This window comes from Macaca fascicularis, chromosome 5 (assembly GCF_037993035.2).
Source record: "Macaca fascicularis isolate 582-1 chromosome 5, T2T-MFA8v1.1".
Taxonomy (NCBI): Eukaryota; Metazoa; Chordata; class Mammalia; order Primates; family Cercopithecidae; genus Macaca; species Macaca fascicularis.
Window position 1 is genome coordinate 64,415,273 of NC_088379.1, and position 13,831 is coordinate 64,429,103.

Here is a 13,831-nt window from a genome sequence, read left to right on the forward strand (position 1 = left end):
TACCTGACTTCAAACTATACTACAATGCTACAGTAACCAACACAGCATTGTACTGGTACAAGAACAGACACATAGACCAATAGAACAGAATAGAGAAGTCAGAAATAAGACTACACACCTACAACCAACTGATCTTCAACAAACTTGATAAAATAAAATAACAAAGAAGGGACTCCCTATTTAATAAATGGTGTGGGGAGTCCTGGCTAGCCATAAGTGGAAAATTCAGACTGGACACCTTCTTTACATCATTTACAAAAATCAACTGAAGATGAATTAAAGATTTAAATATGAAACCCCAAATTGCAAAATCCCTAGAAGAAAATCTAGGGAATACCACTCAAGAAACAGGCACATGCAAAGATTTTATGGCCAAAACACCCAAAGCAATTGCAACAAAAGCAAAAACTGGCAAATGGAATCTAATTAAACTAAATATCTTTTGCACAGCAAAAGAAACTACCATCAGAGTGAACACACAACCTACAGAATGGGAGAAATTTTTTGCAACCTATCCCCCTGACAAAGGTCTAATATACAGATTCTACAAGGAACTTAAATAAATTTACAAGAAAAAATCAAACAACCCCAGTAAGAAGTGGGCAAAGAACATGAACAGACACTTTCAAAAGAAGATATATATAGGGCCAACAAACATGAAAAAAGATCAACTTCGGTAATCATTAAAGAAATACAAATTAAAACCATAATGAGACATCATTTCATACCAGTCCAAATGGTTACTATTCGAAATTCAAAACAAAACAAAAAACAAACCAACAAATAAACAAAAACAGATGCTGGTGAAGCTGCAGAGATAAAGAAATGGTTTTACACTGTTGAGCCAGCAATTTCCTTACTGGGTATATACATGTTAAGTAATAAAACAAATGTTAATGAATTTAAGATTGAAATCATATCAACTGTTTTCTAGACATCTGGAATAAAACTCAAAGTCAATAGTGGAAACAAAAATAGAATAGTCAAACTTATTTAAAAAATTAACAACACACTGTGGAATAAGCAATACATAAAAGAGCAAGTGAAAAAGAAAATTAGATAAAAAATTTGAGACAAGTGAAAATAAAAATACAACCTACCAAAATGTACGGGATGCAGCAAAAGCACCCCTAAGAGGGAAGTTTATAGTAATCACGACTATATTAAAAAAGAATGTCCAAATTACCAGGCTAACATTACACATAAAAGAGCTAAGAAGGAACAAACTAAGCCCAACGTTCACAGAAAAAAAGAAACAAAATATATTTGAGCTGAAATACATGTAATTAAGAATGGAAAAATGGAAAATAAATCAGCAAATCTAAGATATGAGTTTTTTTGAAAAGATAAATTGTCAAATAGCTAGACTAAAACTAAAAATAGAATAATCAAATAAAATAAAGAAATGAAAGTGGCATTGCAAGTAATGCCTCAGAATAGAAAAGATTGTAAGAGCCTACTATGAACAATTATTAACCAACAAATTGGACAACTTAGAAGAAATTTATAAATTCATAAGATCATAAAACCTACTAATATATTTTTAGAACCTAACAATAATGAATAAGGAGATCGAATTAGTAATCAAACTTCCCAATAAAGAAAAGCCAGCATCAGATGGCTTCACTACCAAACACTTGAAAAATAATTAATGCCTTTTCTTTACAATCCTTTCCAAAAATCTGAAAAGGAAAAGACACTTTCAAACTCATTTTATGAGGACAGCATTTTACTGATAACAAACCCAGACAAACATATGACAGAAATAGAAGAATAAGGAGAAGAAGAAGAAGAAAAAAAAAAAGTCCAATATTGTTAATAAACATAGATGAAAAATTCCTCAACAGAAAATTGGGAAGCTTAATTCCGCAGCATATTAAGAGGTTCATTCGTCATGACTAAACGAAATTTATCCCTAGAATGATGGATTGTTGAAATTACAAAAATCAACAAATGTGATACACAGTAACAGAATGATGAATGAAGACCACACCAACATCTCAGTAGATGCAGATAGAGCATTTGACACAGTTGAAAAATTGTTTATGAATAAAAGAGAAAAAAGTCTCAACGAAATAGAAATAGAAGTAAATTACCTTAAAATAAGAAATAACAGGCTGAGCGTGGTGGCTCACACCTGTAATCCCAGCCCTTTAGGAAGCCTAGGCGGGTGGATCACCTCAGTTCAGGAGTTCAAGACCAGCCTGGCCAAGATGGTGAAACCCCCATCTCTACTAAAACACAAAAATTAGCTGGCGTGGTGGCATGCACTTGTAATACCAGCTACTCGGGAGGGTAAAGGAGGAGAATTGCTTGAACCTGGGAGGCAGAGGTTGCAGTGAGCCAACCTAGTCCATGCCACTGCACGCCAGCCTGGAAGACAGAGCAAGACTCGTTTCAAAAAAAATAAAAGAAACGAAAGAACACTTATGAAAAGCCCACAGCTTATCATATTCAATGGTAAACAATAACAACAAAAACAAACTGAAATGTTCTTATCAGGACAAGGCAAGGACCCCACTCTTGCTACTTCTATTCCACATAGTACTGGAGAACCAACTGAAACCATTAGACAATAAAAATAAATAAAAGTCTATAACACAGAAAGGAAAATCACCTCTGTTTGAAGATAACATGATACTGTATGTGAAAAACCCTAAATACTCCCCAAAATACTCTTAAAACTAATAATTCAGTAAATTTGCAGAATATGAAATCAACATACAAAATTCAGTTATCTTTCTGTATACTAACAAAAAACAATTAGAAAAAGAAATTAAGAAAAAATATCCTATAGAGAAACAATACATGGAAATAAACAAGTAGGTGAAAGTGTTGTGTATCAAAAACTACAAAACATTGATGAATGCAATTAAAGAATACATTATTTTGGAAAGATATGTTGACTGAAAAACAATTCTGTTTAAACATTCGTGCCATCTAAAGCAATTCATGGATTTAATATAATTCCTATTAAAGACCTATGACTTTTTTTATAAAAGTAGACATTATTTTTAAATTCATAATGAGCCATGAATGCTCATTAAAGACTCATGAAGGAGCCAAAACAATGTTGAGGAGAAAGTCTAACAAAGCTGGAGGCATCACATTTTCTTATTTCAAAATATATTAAACGCTACTGTAATTAAAATAGTCTGTTTTTAGAGCCCAAAAATAAAGCCACAAATATATAATCAACTGATCTTCAACAAGGGTGCCAAGTACATTCAATGAAGAAAAGTCAGCCTCTTAAATAAATGGTACTATGAACACTGGATATCCATAAACAGAAAATTAAAATTTTATCCTTACTATTTACTACACAAAAAATCTACTCAAAATGGTACAAGTCTTAATCATAGGACTTGAAACTATAGAATTCCCAAAAGAAAATATAAAGCAAAAGCTTCATAACATTGGTCTGGACAATATTTTTGAATATGACCTGAAAAGCACAGACAAGAAAGAAAATACAAGGAGTTGGAATTGTATGAAACAAACAAACAAACAAAAATATTCTACACAGCAAAGAAAATAATAGTGTATAAAGGTAATTATATGAAACAGGAGACATACTCTCAAGATATGTATCTGATAAGGGGTTAAAAACTAAAATATTTATGTAACTGTGAAAACTTAATAACAAGAAGCAAAAATATAAAATAAAATAAGATAAAGAAACTCTGATTACTAAATGAAAAAATAAATGGAAAAATACTTGAAAAAAACATTTCTCCAAAGAAGTTATACACATGGCCATCAGCTGTATGATGAAATGCTCAATATAATTAATCATCAGAAAAATCAGAACCATAATGATATGTCAATTCACAACTCTTAGGATGTATTTATTAGCACAGATGCACACAAGCAAACACACACACAACAATTGTTGGCTTGGATATGGAGAAATTGAAACTCTCGTACACTGTAGGTGAGAATATAAAATATTGCAGACACTATGGAAACAATGTAGAGGTTCTTAATAAATTAAAAACAGAACTTCCACATGGTGAACCCCGCCTCTACTAAAAATATACAAATTAGCCAGGCAGTAGTGGCATGAGCCTGTAATCCCAGCTACTCGGGCGGCTGAGGCAGGAGAATAGCTTCAGCCTGGGAGACGGAGGTTGCGGTGAGCCAAGATCCTGGCACTGCATGGCAGTCTAGGAAACAGAGTGAGACTCTGTCTCAAAAAATAATAATAATAATTAATTTATACACACACACACACACACACACACACACACACACATACATCTTCTGTATGACCTAACAATCCTGGCATATGTGACAACATAGTAAAACCTTTAGAAAATAATATGAAGTGAAATAACACAGAAGCAAACACTTCACACTTCCACTTCTGTAAGGCATCTAAAACAGTCAGATTCATAGAATCAGAGAGTAGCATGGTGGCTCCTAGAGACTAGGGAAAGAGAGAAATTGGGAGGTGCTGTTCAATGGGTATAAAGTTTTAATGAAACAAGATGCATAAGTTCTAGAGATCTGCTGCAGAGTGTTGTGGCTCTAGTTAACAGTATTGTATTTTACACTTAAAAATGTGTTTTTTATTTTAAGTTCGGGGGTGCATGTACAAGTTTATATAGGTAAACTTATGTCATGGAGGTTTTGCTGTGCAGAATATTTTATCACCCAGGTGTTAAGCCTAGTGCTCTGTAGTTATTTCTTCTGATCCTCTCCTTCCTCCCACTATTCCGCTTAAAATAGACCCCAGTGTCTTTTGTTCCCCTCTATGTGTCCATGTGTTCTCATCATTTAGCTCCTACTTACAAATAAGGACCTGCAGTATTTAGTTGTCTGTTTCTGTGTTAGTTTGCTAAGAATAATGACATCCAGCTCCATCCATGTCCCTGCAAAGGACATAATCTCATTCTTTTTTTTTCTGGCTGCATTGAATTCTATAGTGTATAGGTACTACATATTCTTTATCCAATCTATCACTGATGGGCATTTAGATTGATTCCATGTCTTTGCTATTGTGAACAGTGCCGCAATGAACATATGTATGTATGTTTCTTTGTAATAGAATTGCTTACATTTCTTTGGCTATATACTTAGTAATGAGATTGCTGGGTCAAATGGTATTTCTGTATTTAGGCCTTTGAGGAATCACCACACTGTCTTCCATGATGACTGAATTAATTTATACTCCCCAAAGGATATAAGTGTTCCTTTTTCTCCCCAACCTCTCTAACATCTGTTTTTTTAATTTATTTTTGATTTTTTAATAATAGTCATTCTAACTGGTGTGAGACGGTATCTCATTGTGGTATAAATTTGCATTTGTCTAATAATCAGTGATGCTCAGCTATTTTTTCAAATGACTGATGGATGCATGTATCTCTTCTTTTGAAAAGTGCCTGTTTATATCCTTTGACCACTTTTTCATTTTTTTCCTTGTAAATTTGTTTAAGTATCTTATAGGTGATGAATGTTAGACTTTAGCCAGATGCATAGCTTGCAAAAAAATTTTCTTCCACTCTGTAGGTTGTTTAATCTGTTGATATTTTCTTTTGCTGTGCAAAGGTTCTTTAGTTTAGTTAGATGTCATCTGTCAATTTTTGCTTTCATTGTAATTACATTTGGCGTTTCATCGTGAAATATTTGCCCATGTCTATGTTCTGAATGCTGTTGCAGAGTCTGTCTTCCAGGGTTTTGATAGTTTTGGGTTTTGCATTTAAGTCTTTAATGCATCTTGATTTTTGTATATGGTGTAAGGACGGGATCCAGTTCTAGTCTTCTGCATATGGCTTTGTACAGTATGGCCATCTTAAAAAGATTGACTTCCTATTCATAAGCATGGAATGTTTTTCCATTTGTTTGTGTCATCTCTAATTTCTTTGGGCAGTAGTTGTTTTTTGTTTGTTTGTTTTTTTGCTTTTGGAGATCTTTCACCTATTTGTATTCCTTTGTATTTCATTCTTTTTATGGCAATTGTGAATAAGAGTTTGTTTCTGATTTGGATCTTGGCTTGGCTCTTGCTGGTGTATAGAAACGCGACTGATTTCTGCCCATTGAATTTTCATCCTGAGACTTTGCTCAAATTGTCACCTTAAGAAGCTTTTGTCCCGAGACGCTGGAGTTTTCTAGATATAGGATTATGTCATCTGCAAATAAAGATAATTTTATTTCCTCTCTTCCCATTTGAATGCACTTTCTTTCTCCTGCCTGATAGCCCTGACCAGAACTTCCAATACTATGTTGACTAGGAGTGATAAGAGGGCATCCTTGTCTTGTGTAGGTTTTCAAGGGAAATCTTTCCAGCTTTTGCCCATTCAGTAAGATGTTGACTGTGGGTTTGTCATAGATGTCTCTTATTTTGAAGTGTGTTCCTTCAATACCTAGTTCATTGAGAGTTTTTAACAAAAATTAATGCTGAATTTTATCGAAGGCCTCTTCTGCATCTATTGAGATAATCATGTAGTTTTTGTATTTAGTTCTGTTTATCTGAAGAGTCACATTTATTTATTTCCATAGGCTGAGCCAACCTTGCATCCTGGGGATAATGCCTACTTGATCAAGGTGGATAAGCTTTTTGATATGCTGCTGCATTCAGTTTGTCAGTGTGTTGTTGAGGACATTTGCTTTGAGGTTTACCGAGGACATTGGCTTAAAGTTTTCATTTTTTGTTATATCTCTGACAGGTTTTGGTGTTAGGATGATGCCGGCCTCATAAGATGACTTGGGGAGGAGTCCCTTTTCCACAATTCTTTGAAATAGGTTCAGTAGAAATAATACCAGGTCTTCTTTTTTATGTCAGGCACAATTTAGCTGTGAATCTATCTGGTCCCAGGATTTGTTTGGGTAGTAGGCTATTTATTACCGCCTCCATTTTAGAACTTGTTACGGGTCTATTCAGCAACTCAATTTCTTCTGGGTTTAGTCTTGGGAGGGTGTAAAATTCCAAGAATCATTTCTTCTACAGTTTGTAGTTCTTGTGCATGGAGGTGTTCATAATATTCTCTGATGGTTGTTTTTATTTATGTCAAGTCTGTGGTAATCTCCTCCTTGTCATTTCTGATTGTGTTTATTTGAATCTTCTCTCTCTTTTTTATTTATTATTCCAGCTAGGAGTCTATTTTATTTTTTTCAAAAAAAAAAAAAAACTCAGATTCTTGATTCATTGTTCTTTTGAATGTTTTTATTGTGTCTGTATCTCTTTCAGTTCACCTCTGATTTTCATTATTTCTTGCCTTCTGCTAGCTTTGGAATTGTTTTTGCTCTTGGTTCTCTTGTTCTATTGTTGTTATAATAATTATTATTATTAATTATTATATAATTATTATTATTAAATAAAATAAATATTATTTTGAGTCAGAATCTCGCTCTGTTGCCAGGCTGCAGTGCAGTGGCATGATCTTGGCTCACTGCAAGCTCTGCCTCCCCGGGCTCATGGCATTCTCCTGCCTCAGCCTCCCGAGTAGCTGGGACTACAGGCACCAGACACCACGCCCAGCTAATTTGTTGTATTTTTAGTAGGGACAGGGTTTATCCACGTTAGCCAGGCTGTTCTGGATCTCTGGACCTCATGATCTGCCCGCCTTGGCCTCACAAAGTGCTGGGATTACAGGCGTTAACCACCGTGCCCAGCCCTCTTGTTTTTTAGTTATGATTTTCAGGTTGCTAACTTGAGATTTTTCTAGCTTTCTGAAGTGGGCATTTAGTCCTATACATTTTCCTCTTAACACTACCTGAATTTATCCCAGAGATTTTGGTGTGTTGTATCTTTTCTCATTAGTCTGAAGGATCTTCTTGAGTTCTGTCTTAATTTCATTATTTGCCCAAAAGTCATTCAGGAGCAGTCATTATTTGCCCAAAAGTCATTCAATGTAATTGTATGGTTTTGAGTAAATTTCTTAGTCTTGATTTCTAATTTGATTGGACTGTAGTCCAAGAGATTATTTGTTACACTTTCAATTCTTTTGTGTTTGCTAAAGAGGGTTTCACTTCTGATTATGTAATCAATTAAAGAGAAAGTGTCCTGTGGCAGTGAGAAAAATGTATATTATTCTGTTTGTGGTGGAGAGTTCTGTAGATAGCTATCAGGTTTATTTGATGTAGTGCTGAGTCCATTTCCTAAATAATTGCTAATTTTCTGTCTTGATGATAGGTTTAATATTATCACTGGGGTATTAAAGTGTCCCACTATTATTGTGTGGGAGTCTAAGTCTCTTTGCAGGTCTCTAAGAACTTGCTTTATGAATCTGGATGCTCCTGTGTTGGGTGCATTTATATTTAGGATAATTAGATCTTCTTGTTGAATTAAACTCTTCACCATTATGCAGTGTTCTTCTCTGTCTTTTTTATTTTTTGTTTAAATTCTGTTTTGTCAGAAAGTAAGATTGAAACATGTTTTTTTTCTGTTTTCTATCTGTTCGGTAGATTTTTCTCCATTCATTTATTTTGGGCCTATGTATGCCATTGCAGGTGAGATTGGTTTCTTTTTTTCTTTTTTTTTTTTTTTTTATTATTATTATACTTTAAGTTCTAGGGTACATGTGCACAACGTGCAGGTTTGTTACATATGTATACTTGTGCCATGTTGCTGTGCTGCACCCATCAACTCGTCAGCACCCATCAACTCGTCATTTACATCAGGTATAACTCCCAATGCAATCCCTCCCCCTCCCCCCTCCCCATGATAGGCCCCAGTGTATGATGTTCCCCTTCCCGAGTCAAAGTGATCTCATTGTTCAGTTCCCACCTATGAGTGAGAACATGCGGTGTTTGGTTTTCTGTTCTTGTGATAGTTTGCTAAGAATGATGGTTTCCAGCTGCATCCATGTCCCTACAAAGGACACAAACTCATCCTTTTTTATGGCTGCATAGTATTCCATGGTGTATATGTGCCACATTTTCTTAATCCAAGCTGTCACTGATGGACATTTGGGTTGATTCCAAGTCTTTGCTATAAATACAACATACCAATGGGTCTCGGTTCTTTAACCAGCTTATGCCTCTGTATTTTTTGACTATGGCATTTAGCCCATATGCATTTAAGGTTAATATTGATATGTGTGGATTTGATCCTGCCATCATGATGTTAGCTGGTTATTTTGCAGACTTGTCTATGTGGTTGATTTATAGTGTCATTGGTATGTATACTTCAGTGTGCTTTTGTAATGGCTGGAATTTTTTTCTTTTCCTTACATATTTAGTGTTTCCTTAAGAAGCTTTTGTAAGGCAAGTGTGGTGGTAACAAATTTCCTCAGCCTTTGCTTGTCTAAAAAATCTCTTATTTTTCCTTTTTGTATAAAGCTCAGTTTGGCCATATGTTAAATATTGGCCCCCAATCTCTTCTGGTTTGTAGGGTTTCAGCGGAGAGGTACACTGTTAATTTTATGGGCTTCCCTTTGTAGGTGACCTGGTCTTTCTCACTATCTTTCTGTAACGTTTGTTTATTTTTTTTTTTTTTCGTTTCTACCAAGAAGAACCTGATAATCATGTGTCTTGATGATAATCTTCTCATGGAGTACCTTCCTGGGGTTCTCTGTATTATCCAAATTTGAATGTTGGCCTCTCTAGCTAGGTAGGGGAAGTTCTCAGAGTTGATACCTGAAATATGGTTTCCAAGTTGATTCCATTGTCCCCATATCTTTCAGGTACTCCAGTTAGTTGTAGATGCAGTCTCTTTACAAAATCTCGTATTTTTTGGAGGTTTCGTTCCTTCATTTTCATTCTTTCTTTTTCTATTTTTGTCAGCCTGTCTTAATTCAGACAGGCATTCTTCAAACTCTGAGATTCTTTTCTTTCCTTGATCTATTCTGCTATTAATACTTGTGATTTCATTATGAAATTCATGTGGTATAATTTCCAGCTCTATTAGATTGTTTACTTTCCTCTTTATACTGGTTACTATGTAAAGTGAGTTCTTTATACTATATTTTGCTCCTATCATAATTTATTATCATTTTTAGCTTTCTTGCTTTTGGGTTATAATGAACTTGTTTAGCTTAGTGAACTTCATTTCTGTCCACATTCTGAATTTTACTTCTGTCATGTCAGACATCTTAGCCTCAGCCTGGTTCTGAACCCTTGCTGGAGAGGTGAAGTGGTCATTTGGATGAGAGAAGGCACTGTGACTTTTTGAGTTTTCAGTATTCTCACAATACTTTTTTTATCTTTTTGGGCCTATGTATCTTAAATTTTTGAGGTTGTTGACTTTGCTTGTGTTTTTCTTTATCTTACTTAATTACCTTGAGGGTTCATGGTGATATTAGGTGAATTCAGCCAACTGACTTTGTTTCTGGAAGAGTTTGGGGGGCCAACTTACTGTTCCCAAGTCCTGTACCACGTGCTTTAACTCCAGTGGACTTCTATTGGGTCCCAACTTTGTTCTCTGGCTCCTCAAGGTTTTGAGTTATCTGAGCTGAGGTGACTGAGGTGCAGCAGCTGCAGCAGAGTGCTAGTGAATGCAGAGGTGTCTGCCTCACTATCGTTGCTCATCACGAAGGCTGAAGCGAGGCAACTGGAGGGGGAGTGGAAAGCCCCTGCTGGAGACTGTGTGCTGTTACCATGGAGATGGTGTTGGAGTAGGGTGGGTTGCTGGGCAGCATAGTTCTGGGTCTCTTCTCTGTGCCCCACCAGCAAAAGTGATCACTCAGGGTGTGGGAGGATTTCCTGTTCTCTGTGCGGCTTTAGCACAAGGTTGGGGGACTGGCAGGGGCAGGGCTTTCTGATTCTGTGCCCACCAAGGCTATGTCTGCAAAGGCTGTCGGCAGGGAGGAGCGGTGCAGTGGGAGATTGTACTGCACTCCTGTGTGCTGCTGGGGCAAGCAAAGCAAAACCCACTCATGCAGACTTGCACCAGAACAGCGGTGTGGGGAGTTACTGTGGGCTAAAAGGAAGCTGCAGTATTGAGAGAGAACATGTAGACTGGTGCATGGCTATGGGGGCCATCTCACTGGAGCTCCCCAGTCAGGCACAGTCCTCTGTTGCAGAAGCTATGATGTGTGATCCTAGGGCACCAAAGACTACCGTGTAAGTAGTCATGGCCAGGCTGGGGCCCTGGAAGAGGGCGGAAGTCCAAGGAGTACTCCAGTCAGACCAGCCTCATCTGATGTGCAGAATTGCCCTGCAAAGACCAGGTCCGACAATTCCCCTAGGGCTAATGTGAGCAAATTGAGCCTAGAGAGATTGCCGTTGATGGTTTCCTACAGATGCTTCTACACCAACCGCTCTGGGCTCCACACCAACCCCTCCGGGCTCCACATCAGCTGACTTACTGCTCCACCACTTTGCTTGTCTCCTGAAGGAGCCATACCAGAGAGATGCTGGTCAGCAATCACTCATTGCAATAATCCCAGGATGGACAGGCTGTTCAGGGGGTCTAAGCCAGGGGCTCCCCATTTGGTGACTAGCAGTGTGATGTGTAGAATCCATGGGAGATAAACTGGCCTCCTTTTCTTGAATCAACTGGAGATTGTTGGAGTTGTGGATATGGCATTTAGGGTCTTTGCTCCTGTGGTAGTCTGAGGTTAGCAAGCTAAGTTCGACTGCAGAGGCTGCGGCAGAGAGGCTTTCATGTGCCCCTGGAGGCTCTATCCAGGGAGTTTCCAAGTTGTTACTAGATCAATAGTTCTGGCAGGAGGTGGCTAGAGGGCCAGGTTTGGGAGATCTGCCTGGTGAGAAGATATGGGAACAGGTACCCACATGACAATCTGGCCACTTTTCTGTAGGGCTGCTGCAGTATGCTGGGGGCCCACTCCAGTCTCTAGTTACCTCAGATTTTCCAGTAACTGAAGGTATCACCAGTTAAGTCTGAGAAACAACAAACATGGCAGCCTGCTCTTTTTTCTAATAGCTCTGTACCAGTGAGGTACAGACCTGCTGCTGGCCCAAACACATCTCTAGAAGGTGTCTGGAGACCTCAGTTGGGAGTTCTAACACAGTCAGAAGGAACGGGATCAGAGTCCTGCTTCAAAAAGTGATATGACCACATTTTCATAGAGCAGATGTACTGTGCTGCGGGTACACATCCAGCCTCTGGTCACCTTGGAACCTCCAAAGCTCAAAGGCAGGAATGGTTAGGTTGTCCAAACAGCAAATATGGTAGCCTGCCCCTTCCCCTGGAAGCTCTGTACTAGGGAGACCTGAAAACTCTGTCAGCTGAGGAACACCAGTGGCAGTACCCAAAAATCCCAGTTGAGAGACTTCACCCAGTGCTGAGGAAAAGGGTCCGGGACCCACTTTAAAAAGCAGTCTGGTCACATATTTTTGTAGGACTGCTTTGCTGTGCTGGGCCATCACTTTCACCCTAGTCATCTTGGATTCTTCAAAACATCCAAGCTGGAATTGTTAAGTCGCCCAAACAGCAAAGAAGGCAGCCCACAACTCCTGGGTGCTCCCTCCCAGGGTGTTTTCAAATCTCTATTGGTGGGAGAGCACTGGGTAGGGTGGCTAGAAGCCCCTGTTTGGAGGTCCCATCCAATGGGGAGGAACAGGATCTGGGACCTGCTTAAAGAAGCAGTCTGGCCAAGTTTAGGTAGAACAGATTTGCAACAGCTGAGGGTTTCCTTCCATCCCTCTAGTCCATTTGGACTCTCGAAAGCTAAAAATGCAGTACAGCTAAGTTGCCCAAATAGCAAAATTGGCAACCCGCCTTGCTCACTTCCCCTCCTCACCCAACTCCAGCTTCATCTCGGGTAGGCACAACACTGCTACCATGCTTGTCTGGAATTCCAAGTCAGTGGATCTTATCCTGTGATGTGCTGTGAAGGTGGTGCCTGCAGACTGTCACCGCTTGGCCTCCCGAATTAAGCCTCTTTGCTAGGAGTATATATTCATTCCTAACCTCCCACTTTGCCAGAGCTACAGCTAGTTTTGCCAGGAAGCCCAGAAAGCTGGGGTATCTAAAACTCCCAGATCTCTACACATGGCTGAGCTGCTGCTCTGCCTAGACTCCATGTAGCTCTGTGTGTCACATTTAAGGCTCTGGTGGAGTGGTTTCATGAGGGGATTTCCTGATCCGAGGGTTGCAGAGATCTGTGGGAGAAGAATGTTACCTGGGGTTGCACATTCACTCTTCACTTCCCTGGGTCAGGGAGGCTCACTTGTCTCTGCATTGCTCCTGGGTGGGCCATCATCCTGATTCCTTCCTTCCTTCCTTCCTTCCTTCCTTCCTTCCTTCCTTCCTTCCTTCCTTCCTTCCTTCCTTCCTTCCTTCCTTCCTTCCTTCCTTCCTGCCTCCCTCCCTCCCTCCCTCCTTTCTTTCTTCTTTCTTTTTTCTTTCTTTCTTTTCTTTCTTTCTTTCTTTCTTTCTTTCTTTCTTTCTTTCTTTCTTTCTTTCTTTCTTTCTTTCTTTCTTTCTTTCTTTCTTTCTTTCTCTTTCTTTCTTTCTTTCTCTCTCTCTCTCTTTCTTTCTTTCTTTCTTTCTTTCTTTCTTTCTTTCTTTCTTTCATTTTTCCTTCTTTCTTTCTTTCTTTTCTTTCTTTCTTCTTTCTTAGTTCAGATGTCATTTATTCATAATTTATTTTTGTTGCTCTTCATTGTATTTATTTTACTTTAAGTTCCAGGATACATGTCCAGGATGTGCAGATTTGTTAAATAGGTAAATATTTGTCATGGTGGTTTGCTGCAGCTATCAAGTTGTCACTGAGATATTAAGCCCAGAATGCATGAGCTGTTTATCCTGATGCCCTCCCTTCCCTAGCCCAACAGGCCCCATTGTGTTTTCTTCCCCTTCATGTGTCCATGTGTTCTCGTTGTTCGGTTCCCACTTATAAGTGAAAACATGTGGTGTTTGGTTTTCTGTTTCTGCATTAGTTTACTGAGGTAATGGCTTCTAGCTGCATCCATGTCCCTGCAA